Raw genomic sequence first — 12,838 nt, 5'->3', positions numbered from 1 at the left:
CTGCTACCTGTGCCCTTGCTGGGGTGAGATGGAAGGGAATGGTTTGGGGAATCAGACCCACTTGGTTGGGATCCTGTCTCTGCCTCTATGGGGTAAAACTGTAAGTCATTAACCTCTCTGAATTCCAGATTTATTTATGAAATAGGGATACCATTATCTTCCTCACACAGTTATGCTGCAGATTAAATGAAATAACCCCTTTCTCCCATAACCCGGAATACCAGCCTTTGTGAAATCAACAGAATCCAAGGGACACAGAATAATCCATTCCTCTGGATTTGTTTGCCAGAGCTCAGTGGACCTGGCTATATTATTTTAGTTTCCTCGAGAAATAGTTTATTAAATTACGATTTAATCTTATGACTTTAGCTCTGATAAGAAAAATCTGTCTCCTGAATGTTACCTGCTTCCCATGCGTGGCCCTAGTTTTCACCACTAAGACTGTGCTGTGTTCTTTGACACATGTCTGAAACAGACCTAACTCCATAATAATTTAATGAGAAGAGATGAGGCAAGAAAGAGGCTTTAGATCCAAACCACACTGTGGAAAATTAATAAAGTTATCCTTTGGACATCTATGCTCTTCCCTTTCAAAGTTCCTATTCTCTGCAAGCACAAACATGTAAATATTCTACTACAAACACAGACGCGTATTCAGGTTGCTTTGAAGGAGGAGTTTAAGGCAAAGAGACTGCTTCCTTAGTTTGGGAAAACAGCAGATATGAAAGAACAGCCACAAAAAGCAAAGTTGGAACAAAATATTTTGGCAGAAACAAAATATTTAGAAGAAAATCAGTACCAAAGTGACCATGAAAATTAAGCTGTCTGGGAATTTTGAGAACTCTCAGAGAGGGTTTTGGGTTTCCATAATGATCAGTAGTGTAATGCATTGTATAATCTATTAATAATAATCCATAAAATCCATTAATAATCTGGATTTTAAGGGACAGAGAGACCCTACCTGACATCTGGGTTACATTCCTCATAGAATTTAATCCTTGCCCACAGGTATTATTATCCCCATTTCAAATTTTAGGAAACTGAGGCTCAGAGACATTAAATAACTTAAGTCCACATGGTTAGTAAGTGTCTGTTTAACAAGTAAGGAAAGGTGATATTAAAAAGAGCTGTGTGTGACAAGGGTTTAATTTCAAAAATATACAAACAGCTCATACAACTCAATAACAAAAAACAAACAACCCAATCAGAAAATGGGCAGAAGACCTAAATAGACATTTTTCCAAAGAAGACATACAGATGGTCAACAGGCCCATGAAAAGGTGCTCAACATCACTAATTATCAGAGAAATGTAAATCAAAACTACAACGAGGTATCACCCCACATCAGTCAGAAAGGCCATCATTAAAAAGTCCACAAACAGTAAATGCTGGAGAGAATGTAGAGAAAAGGGAACCCTCCTACACTGTTGGAGGGAATGTAAATTGGTGCAGCCGCTATGGAGAACAGTATGGAGGTTACTTAAAAAACTAAAAATAGAGCTACATATGATGCTGAGCATATATCCAGAGAAAACTCTAATTTGAAAAGATGCATGCACTCGAATGTTCATAGTAGCACTATTTACAATAGCCAAGACATGGAAGCAACCTAAATGTCCATCAACGGATGAATGGATAAAGAAGATGTGATATATATACACAGTGGAATATTACTCAGCCATAAAAAAGAATGAAATAATGCCATTTGCAGCAACATGGATGGACCTAGAGATTATCATATTAAGTGAAGTAAGTCAGACAGAGAAAGACAAATATCATATGATATCACTCATATGTGGAATCTAACTTTTAAAAAGATACAAATGAACTTATTTACAAAACAGAAACAGACTTACAGATATCGAAAACAAACTTATGGTTACCAAAGGGGAAAGGTGGTAGGGAGGGAAAAATTAGGTGTTTGGGATTAGCAGATACAAACTACTATATATAAAACAGATAAACAACAAGGTCCTACTGTATAACACAGGGAACTATATTCAATATCTTATAATGAAAAAATATGAAAATGAATATATATGTATATATGTATAACATATAATATATGTATGTATTTTTAAAGCTAGACCTGTTTTTGTTTTGTCTTTTATTTTAACCTCTTTTAAATTGGAAAATTATATATACATATATATGTTTTATATATTTTACATATATATTATATATATTTTATATATATATTTTATATGTTTTTCAACTTGCATAGATAATCCCAAATTGTTTCACAAGGTGATTGTCTACCACAAGTGTGTCAGTTTCCAGTTGCTCAACATTCTTGTCAACACTTGATACCGTCAGCATTTTTTAATGTGTATTTCCCTGATTATTAATAAAGTAGAGCTTTTAAATGTGAAATTAATTAATTAATTAATTAATTATTAAAATAAAATAAAAGGAGCTATGTGTCTAATGCTGAAGAGAAAAGGGAATTAAAAAATCACTCAAAGTAGATTTTATTTAATTTATTTATTTATTTTATTTTTTATTTTTAATTTTTTGACCACATTTTGGTCTTCATTGCTGTGCATGGGCTTTCTCTAGTTGCGATGAGCAGGGGCTACTCTTCATTGCAGTGCACAGGCTTCTCATTGCGGTGGCTTCTCTTGTTGCAGAGCACGGGCTCTAGGCACATGGGCTCAGTAGTTGTGGCAGGCAGTCTCTAGAGCGCAGGCTCAGTAGTTGTGGTGCATGGGTTTAGTTGCTCCGCAGCATGTGGGATCTTCCCGGACCAGGGCTCAAACCCATGTCCCCTGCATTGGCAGGGGGAGTTCTTAACCACTGCGCCACCAGGGAAGTCCCAGATTTGATTTTAAATACTAATGCTGGGCTCCTTGAGCAGGCGAAAAGAATGTGTCTGTTCTCCAGTTCACACCAAAATCATCCAAGAAAGTGACCTTGAGAGAACAGGCTGTGTCTCCTGATCTCAGCATCCTTAGAACACATCCCTATATATGGAGGTCAATAGATGCTCTAAATGGTTATTGAGTGTTAAATTACATGGGCATGTTTAGTGTGAACAGGGGCTGATGGCATGGGATAGTGGTTTTCAACTAACCAATTAAACATCTACTGAAAACTCCCTATTATAAGAAATGTTACCAGAGGCTGGAACACACAGGGGCTGAGTCATGCCCTGAGGGACCCAGCATCTGGAGGTGGAGGGACGAAAACACCTCTAACTGCAAGTGGAGGCAGTGTGAACTAAGGTGTGCTGGGTGTGCAAGCTCAGAGACACCACGGCCCAGAGTAGACAGGGGCCACTTGTCAAAGGGCAGCAGAATTTATAGCTAAAGTAGATTCTGAGGGAGGTCTAATTAGGAACCAGAAGGTAAGTTAAGTATCCAAGACAAAGGTATTGAAGTCAGAGTTGTCAGACAGGTCTATAAGCTTAGCAGAGAACCAGCAATGAAAAAGGTACAGAATAGCTTTAAACAGCAGACTAACACTGGTGAAGTTTACTCGGTAGTTTCTGGGAAAACTTGAGCAAGAGAGGGACAGGATCACAATGATATTCTGGGAAGATCAGCGTGTCTAGGGGTTTAGGAATGGAAAGAAGCGGAAGCAGGGAGACTGGTCAGTAAATGTAAACATTCAAGCATGATGACTACGGTGGAGCCAGGAAGATTCCAAAGTGAAACATGATCAAGGCTTTGGTCTCTGACTGGTTGGGGTCCAGAGACAGGGAGGGGGACTGCAAGGGAGTATAACAAAGCATTCAGAAAGGAAAGACACAAAACAAAGACTCTGGTTAAAAATGGTTTATGCAAATGTTCTTTTTTTTCCTTTTACAAAGATCTTGTAGGAAAGTCCCTCCTTTGTTATATTTCCTCTGCTTGAACATATCTCTTTTACTCTTAATATAGGATTGAGTCAAGGATATGTCAAAATGGCTTTGGATTCACGAAGACAAGTGGTGGAGGAGACTGATGATGGAAGAAGTTCCCAAACTAAGGGCTTTTAAAGATGTGGGTTTGAATCAGTTCTGACCCTTAAGTGAAAGCAATCTGAGTTTAGTTTCCAAAATACAGTTTTGACAGAAACCCTCATGCAAACCGGCCTCCCCGTCTCAGTGTGCTGGGACCTGTCCAGTGGGCTCATTTTTGATTATGTGGTCAGTTTCAGGCGGATTTAGAGTTAACAGACAGGAGGCATGTTTGATGATACCCATGACATGCACAATTGTGCTAGTTACTTCTGAAGCACTGTGTGAATGTTCTAGAGAAATCAGTATTTCTTTAGAAAGCATATACTCACCGGAGTAGTTTCTGAACTTTTCTATTATGAGGAATACTCATGAAAGTTTAAAAATTGCAGGATAGTAGTTATTTTATTACCCACTAATTGAGAAAATACAGATTATATATGGATGCTCAAAATAAAACTCCTTACCCAGAGGGAAATTAAGGCCCAGAGATTAGAAACTACTGCTTGTTGCTACACTGCAGTATGTTTAAAGAGCCCAGCTTTATAGATATCAGGCCTCTCATCTTCATCAAAGAGTATATTCAACTGCAATCCTCATGCAAAAATGTCTATGTTTGATTTCATGGAGGTGTATAGAACACAACAATTAATCAATTCTATTATACATGGAACATGTACAGAAATAGATCATATAATAGACTATAAAGCAGGTGTCAATAAGTTTTAAAGAACCAGAATCATACAGATCAAAGCCTCCTCTGTTATAAGTTAATTAAAAAAAAATAAACTTTTGAAAATCCCAGTATGCTTAATAATTTTAAAATATTTAAATAACTCCTAAGTCAAAAAAATCACACAGAAATTTGATTATAATTGAATAATATTTAAGATACTACATTTGGTAATTGTGGAGTACAGCAAAAGAAATATCAAGGAAATTTTATCATTTTAATGCTTATATTAGAAAAGCAAAAAGGCAAAAAATTAAACACCCCACTTAAGAAGTTAGAGGACAAAAATGATAGAATAAACCATAAGAAAGTAAAAAAAGAGGGAAATAATAAATTTAAGAGCAGAAATTTATAGAAAAAAAATAGAGAATCAAAGAGGATCAAAAAGTAGACAAACTGATCAAGGAAATAAAGAAAAATGGTATAAATATACAAAATTAGGAGTATAGAAAAGATACAGCTAATGATATCACAGATGATTTTTCTTTAATTAAAACATTAAGAACAACTTAATGTAAAATATATTTGGTAATAGTCAAAATAAACAAATTTGCTGAAAAAAATGTACTTGCCAAATTTACTGTTTACTCCTGAAGAAATAAAAAGCCTGAATGGTCTCCTATAATCAATAAAGAATTTGAAACTGGAGTTAAAACTCTTCCCACAAAGTAAACATCAGTCTCAGATAGTTTTTTTTTTTTTTTTAAGGATTTTCTTATTTTTATTTATTTATTTATTTATTTATTTATTTATTTATTTTTGGCTGTGTTGGGTCTTCGGTTCGTGCGAGGGCTTTCTCCAGTTGCGGCAAGCGGGGGCCACTCTTCATCGCGGTGCGCGGGCCTTTCTCTATCGCGGCCCCTCCCGTCGCGGGGCACAGGCTCCAGACGCGCAGGCTCAGCAATTGTGGCTCACGGGCCCAGCTGCTCCGTGGCATGTGGGATCTTCCCAGACCAGGGCTCGAACCCGTGTCCCCTGCATTAGCAGGCAGATTCTCAACCACTGCGCCACCAGGGAAGCCCCTCAGATAGTTTTATAGATGAGTTCTACCAATTAAAAAAAAAAAAAGCTACCCAGATTTTTTCCAAATATATCCAACATTTTCTAGAGATATGAAAAGAACTATCCCCCAATTATTTTATGGAGGCCAAAATATCCTTGATTTAAAAACCAGATAAAGACTGCAAGGAAAAGAAATTACAGTCCAATCTCTTATGAATATACGTGAAAAAATCTTAAACACAGTATTAGCAAGCCAAATATAGCAGAAAATAAAAAATATAACTTCATGCTCAATTTATTTCTGAACTATAAGGGTAGAATTTGCATTAGAAAATTTCTAACCATAATCACCTTCTTAATAGCTTAGTGGAGAAAAACCCCATAATCATCTCAATCAATATTGCAAAAAAAAAAAAAAAAGAATCCATGATTTTTAAAAAGGAAAAGAAAAGCTTTTAGCAAGCTAGAAGAGGGAATTTCCTTAACCAAAAAAAAAAAAAAAGGATTCGTAGTAAACACTGCAACAAACATCATCTTTAATGGTGAATTGTTAGAAGCTGTGCCTCTTTAATTGGGGGTCAGGCAATGATACTGACCAACTGTAGTAGCCGTGAAATTCACCACTCAGATCTCCTGTTTAGGGAGCCAAGTGGACTGACCTTCCTAGCAGCTACCCCTCTAGATCCACCACCACTTTCATGCTGAGGCTACACATCATTCAGGCTGCTCTCAGTCAGTGACTGACAAAAATTTCTGATATAGCTCGAGCCCATCATATGGGTGTGGAGTCCTCTAATGGGCAACCTTGCCTCAAGGATTCCCTTTTGGCCTGGCTGAAGCTGTCTCAGGGCTGTGCTACAGTCTGAAATCCTTCCTACTCACTTCTCCTTCCTTTCTCTTCTTTTTATAGGTGTCATGCTTGTACCCCATCCTGAAGGCTCTTCCTATCTACTTCTGCTCTGTTCCCTTTATCCTTCACAGGTGTTTCTTTTAAAGAAAATACTAAGAACAACTTAATGTTCAACACAGCTCTTGAACGTCTACCCATCTAAGTGCCTATTTCTTGGAGAACCTGTACTGACACACTAACCACACACTAACCACGACTACTTCTATTCAGCACTGCACTGTGTACTGGAGGTCTGGCCAGCGTGGTCTCTGAACCTTGACTTAGGTTCTAGACACACTAGGGTAGTTGCTTTTCCTTGAATTCACTCTGTGCTTTTCTGTTTCCGAATCTTTACTTGAGCCATTACCTCCACTTTCCCCATTCTCCATTTATTTAAGTCTAGCCCATCCTATAAGACCCAGCTCACAAAAGGGGATTTTTCCTAAATTTCTAAACTGGAGTAATCTTTTCTTCTACTAAAATTCAACAGAACTCTGTGAATTCACATTGTGTCATACATATCTTATTTATGTGTATGATTCTTCTACTAGATAATTAACTCCTGAAATTGGCCACGGCTAGATAATTAACTCCTGAAAATTGCTTGCCACTGTGCTCATAAATGTTAGAATTATCAAGATCAAAACCTAATCCATCTATAAAGATATATATAATAAAAAAATGAAATAATGCCATTTACGGCAACATGGATGGACCTAGAGATTATCATACTAAGTGAAGTAAGTCAGACAAAGACAAATACCATATGATATCACTTATATGTTAAATCTAAAAAATGATAACAAATCAACTTATTTACAAAACAGAAACAGACTCACAGACATTGAAAACAAACTTATGGTTACTAAAGGGGAAAGGGGTGGGGGAGGGATAAATGAGGAGTTTGGGATTAAGAGATACACACTACTATATATAAACTAGGTAAACAACAAGGACCTACTGTGTAGTACAGGGAACTATATTCAATATCTTGTAATAACCTAGTATGGAAAAGAATCTGAAAATGGAATCACTTAGCTGTATACCTGAAACTAATACAACATTGTAAATCAACTATACTTCAATTTAAAAAAAAAAACCTAATGCATCTATTTATGGGTTGCAAATAAAAATAAAAAAATACTAATACAAAACATTTTTACTTATTCCACCACACTTCATCTCAGGGATAACAGAATAAATGTCAGCATGGATCCAAACCCTGCAGATCATTTTAGCTTTCAAGATCATTTTAGCTTTCCTTTTGCAGGAAGGTTAGCTACAAGATCATTTTAGCTTTCCTTTTGCAGGAAGGTTAGCTACAAGATCATTTTAGCTTTCCTTTTGCAGGAAGGACTCTGAACAGTTCTTCCCTGAAAAAAAAAAAAAAAGTTCCAACGTGTAATTAAACTAGTATTCAGGAAGTTCTTCTTTACATCTAGCTTAAATTCCTCTTGCTACGACCTCAGTATATTTTCTGTTCTTTGGGGGAACTGGTACAGACAGGTATGATTGACCAACTCTTCCACAAAGAGAAAGCCAATATTCTAGTTACAGTTAACTCAAGATTTTATTTTTGCCAACACTTGAGTGCTTTTAAAAATTGTAACAGAATCTGGTGGTGGCCCTGAACTATTCCGCTCTGGGTACGGGTCTGCTTCTCCTGGTTAGGGTTTGCATTTCTCCCATGGCTGGTGCTGTTCTAGGCTAGGCCACTTCCTCGAAGCAGGAGAGAGATTCGGTGGGTCATCTGGAAATATTCCCTGAGGTCATAGGCCACCACTTCCCCTTCCTGCTCTATTGAGATGTAATGCCCAAGCTTGCCTCCCTGGCCAAGCCCTAGCCAGCCCCCAGGTTGGCTCTTCTGTGTGTCAGCCTATGACTACCTATCAAACACTTTCACATCATGCCCGTAAGAAAGTCCTGGGAAAACCTGTGGGCTGGGGTTCTGACTCATGCACCCCACCAACAATAGCAGAGGCAAACAAACAAGACATTTGGGCAGCAGGGTGTGCTGCCATAAGTGAAGATAAATTTAACTTTCAGCTTTGGAATGCTGACAAGGAATATGCCAAGAAACTCACTTTTCCTCAGAAGCCACTTGTTATTGCCAACTATCCTGTTCATCTGATTGGAGAGGAGGTTCCCTTTGTATTCTGAGACTCCGTCCTGACTGTGGATCCCAGCTGAACAGAATCCACCCCAGGATGCAGGACAGAGATGGGGTGCAGAATGGAGTTGATGTTCCTTAGCTCTGGAGCATCTGGTAGATGCTGAATGATAAATGAGCAGTTAGCACAAACACTGACACTAGTTAATCAGAGTTTGCTTTACCCTTCTTTCTCTGCCCCTGTATTTATTGGGCTTTAGAGAATAGTGAACTTGGAATTTAAAAGGCTTGAGTTTAACCCCAGGTCCTGAGTGTATAGCTATGTCTTATTTTCCATGGCTTTAAAATGAAAATATCACCTGCAGAAGGTCTCTGCAGCTAATGTTGTTCCTAAATTGCTCTTATGGACCCCCAAAATATCCAAACCGAGAGACTCTAGTACAGGGCTACTTTGTCATTTTTATAAATGTAATGTGGATACCCTCAAAGCTCCTGCAGTGACTATTCCAGGGGACACCATTTATGTTGTATTCCACATGAATCACACCCCTTAGGGTTACATAATACTCTGGCTACTATAATGTGATATTTGTACAAGAAATAGTTACTCTTTATTGACAAACTAACACAATTGTCTCAAATCCATGTAACAATGTTGCAAGAAGGAACTGTTATCTCCATTTTACAAATGGGAAATCCCGGTCAGAAAAGTTCAATATGTTGACCTCTCTTTCCCCCTAAGAAAGTAAATAGTTAAGGATGAGGAATAAGGTTTTGAAATCTGTTTGTCTGATTCTAAAATGTGGGCTTTTCCTACTACTCTATCAATATCAAATACCTCAGCTGTAGATGGGTATTCCCTCATCCATCCAACAGATGCTTATTGAATGCTATTAATAATAACAGTCAGCAACTACTGACCACACACTATATACCAGGCTGAGGACACAATTGGGAACAAGACCAACTTTGTCCCTGCATGCATGGAGCTTACTGGAAAGAAGCATTAGGCAACTAAGACAATAGCTAATACATTTGGGTTTAATATGTGACATATGTTGTTCTACGTGTTTTACATATATTTATTTAATCCTCACACCAACCCTGTGAGGTAGATATTATTTTTCTGTTTTGCAGATGAAGAAGCTGAGGAAGAAGGATGACTTGCCCAGGGTTACATAGCTGGTCAATGACAGATCTGGGATTAAAGACCAGGGAGTCTAGCTCCAAAGGGCACTTAACTACTAGCAGTACTAACGATGATGTAAATCATTATTTCCTGACTACTGTAGTAAAGGCTATAAAGTAAAGGCATGGTGTGAAAGCATGTAATATTGGATTTATTTATTTTTATTCAAAGGGCATTAGTCTCTCAGTTTTCATTAAAATCCATACATGCATTTATAAAGAGAAAGAAGTTTAGGAATATGTGTGTGTGCATATTTTTTTTAAGGACTTTAAACATTTATTTATTTATTTATTTATTTATTTATTTATTTATATTTTTGTGGCTGTGTTGGGTCTTCATCGCTGCGCACGGGCTTTCTCTAGTTGCGGTGAGAGGGGGCTACTCTTCGTTGCGGTGCACAGGCTTCTCATTGCGGTGGCTTGTCTTTGTTGCAGAGCATGGGCTCTAGGTGCACGGGCTCAGTAGTTGTGGCTCGAGGGCTCTACAGCACAGGCTCAGTAGTTGTGGCGCATGGGCTTAGTTGCTCCATGGCATGTGGGATCTTCCTGGACAAGGGCTCAAACCCATGTCCCCTGCATTGGCAGGTGGATTCTTAACCACTGCGCCACCAGGGACGTCCTGTGTGTGCGTATTTTATAACAAATTCTTAACTACTATTTTCTAGGAGTTCAAGCAATTTTAAAAATTTTATTATTTATGATATTTTGGTAATATCCAATTTTTAAAAACAAGAATAACCTATTAATTTTATCATTACAAAAAATGATAGAGCCCTTTTAATCTTGGGAAAATGCTATAAAAACTGGATTTTGATTAAGAACTTATCTTTTAGTGGGGCTGAGGGGGGAAAAACTGATGTTCAAAGGAAAAAAAATTCACAATGAATCTTTCCATGATTCACCTCTGCGGTGAAAATGAATAAAAACCACTAAATATTTCAACTAAATATTGAATAAGAGTCCTTTGGCTTCAGAAGATCTCACACTATACTCAAAGTTTTTAATTCAAAATTTTGATTTAAATCAAATAAGATAAACACCAGTAAGGGCCTACTCTTCATGAAGAGGTATGTTATAAGGAAAGACCACAGCCTTCTAAATCATTCAGAACCGGGTCCTAATCCTGACTCTTCCACTTCCGAATTAAATGAATTTGCCCCACTTATTTAATCTCTCTGAGGCTCAATTTCCACATTTGTGTATAAAACAGAGGATATGTCAGTGCTGCAGGGTCGTTATGAGATTAAAGTCCACCGTGAGATTAAATGTCATCTACATAGGGTACCTGGCTTTTGCTCAATAAGTCATAATTTCTCTAATAAAGTAAACATTTTGTTTTAATATGGATGTTCAGGTTCATACCATAAAGTATGTCAACCCCTGCCTTTTTTAGTGAAATGTGTTATAAGCAACACTCAGTGCTAGTAAGAAAAAGAAGTCTAGAATGATATATGTATATACATGTGTGTATATATATGTGCTTATTTATATATCTAACTCTGCTACTATTATCTCTGGGTGTTAGGATTTCAAGTGAGGTTTAGAAATGTCTCCTTATTAAGGTGACTTCCATCTGTGCTTCTCTGGGAAGCCCTCCCTGGCCCTAGGCTGCTCTTTCAGGGCTGGCTCTGGGGGTGAGGGATGAAGCAGAGGCAGCAGATGGGACAGTCTCTAGGGACATAGGGAACAGATCTTGAGAAAAAAGAAAGAGAAGTCTAGAATGTCCATCTGTAACATACATTTATTTGTTTTCAGACTCTCTTCCCCTGGAAAGTTTTAAATACTTTCTGTATCTGATAGGACATAGAACCTAATTTCTCCTACCAATACCTTTCCATGGTTACCCAGTGTGGTTAAATGCATGTTTCAGGTGTTGGAGGTGGAGGTTGTCTTTTTAGAAGAAAAAGACAAAGTGCTCTGACTCCTCAAGGGCTGGAGTTAAGGAATAAACCTATGTTGCTGTAACCTGTGGAAAAGAAACCTATAAACCTAATGGCTCAGTAAATGACCCAATAAACCTAAGTTCTGAATTTTTTAACTTCAGATTTGCCCCTAAATTTGCCCCATCTTAAAATGATGGATGGCTTCTTTTCTAGAAAGATGAAACCATTATCAAGCCAGAATGCTGAGGCTAACTTAGCTAGTCTTGATTGCTAATTACTGTTTGAACTTTTTCAAAGTATAAAATACACATGAAAAAGGGCACAGGTCAAGAATGTACAGCTTGATGAATTTTCACCAGCTGAACACATCTGCGTAATCAGCACCCAGATCAAATAACAGATCGTTACCACACCCCAGCAGCTTCCCTCACTACTTTTTTCAGTCAAGGGTAACCCCCTCAAGGGTAACCCCTTTCCTGATTTCCAACAACACAGGTTGGTCCAACCTGTTTTTGAACTTTATGTATAGAATCTTTCAGCATGTTCTCTTTTTTTGTCTGTTTTCTTTCTTCACTCAGCATTTCATCTACGAGACTCATCCATATTGTTGTGTATAGACTGTTGATCATCATTGCTTTACAGCAACCTGTTGTATGTGTAACATTTTTTGATCAGATATTTATTTTCAACACATAGAGTTAAAAATAATTATGCACTGGTGTTAAGGCTTTCTTTCTCCAATTTCCTAACCCCCCCAATATGCAGTTTCCTAAAGGAGTTAGTCAAGGAAACTTTTCACTATAGAAAGGAAAATGTTGGATTCCCGTTAATTCTGGCTTGTTGAGATTTTTCCACAATGGGAGGTATTAACAGGGGAAGTATAATGCTGCCCGGGAAAGACATCCACTGTTTGTCATCCACATTTGCCAGGCCAGTGTAACTGACTTCCCGTGTAATTCCTGAGGCACTTGAAGACAGGAAAAGACGCTGCCGTCTCGCTGCTCCTGTGGGAGTGCCCAGACCAAAGCTGGAGCCAGGCCCAGGTGTAATGTGGTTTAAATTGGTCTCTGGTCCTGCCCCATTCTCCTTATCA

Source organism: Balaenoptera acutorostrata, chromosome 1 (genome assembly GCF_949987535.1).
Source record: "Balaenoptera acutorostrata chromosome 1, mBalAcu1.1, whole genome shotgun sequence".
Taxonomy (NCBI): Eukaryota; Metazoa; Chordata; class Mammalia; order Artiodactyla; family Balaenopteridae; genus Balaenoptera; species Balaenoptera acutorostrata.
Note: the sequence above shows the minus strand (reverse complement) of the source record.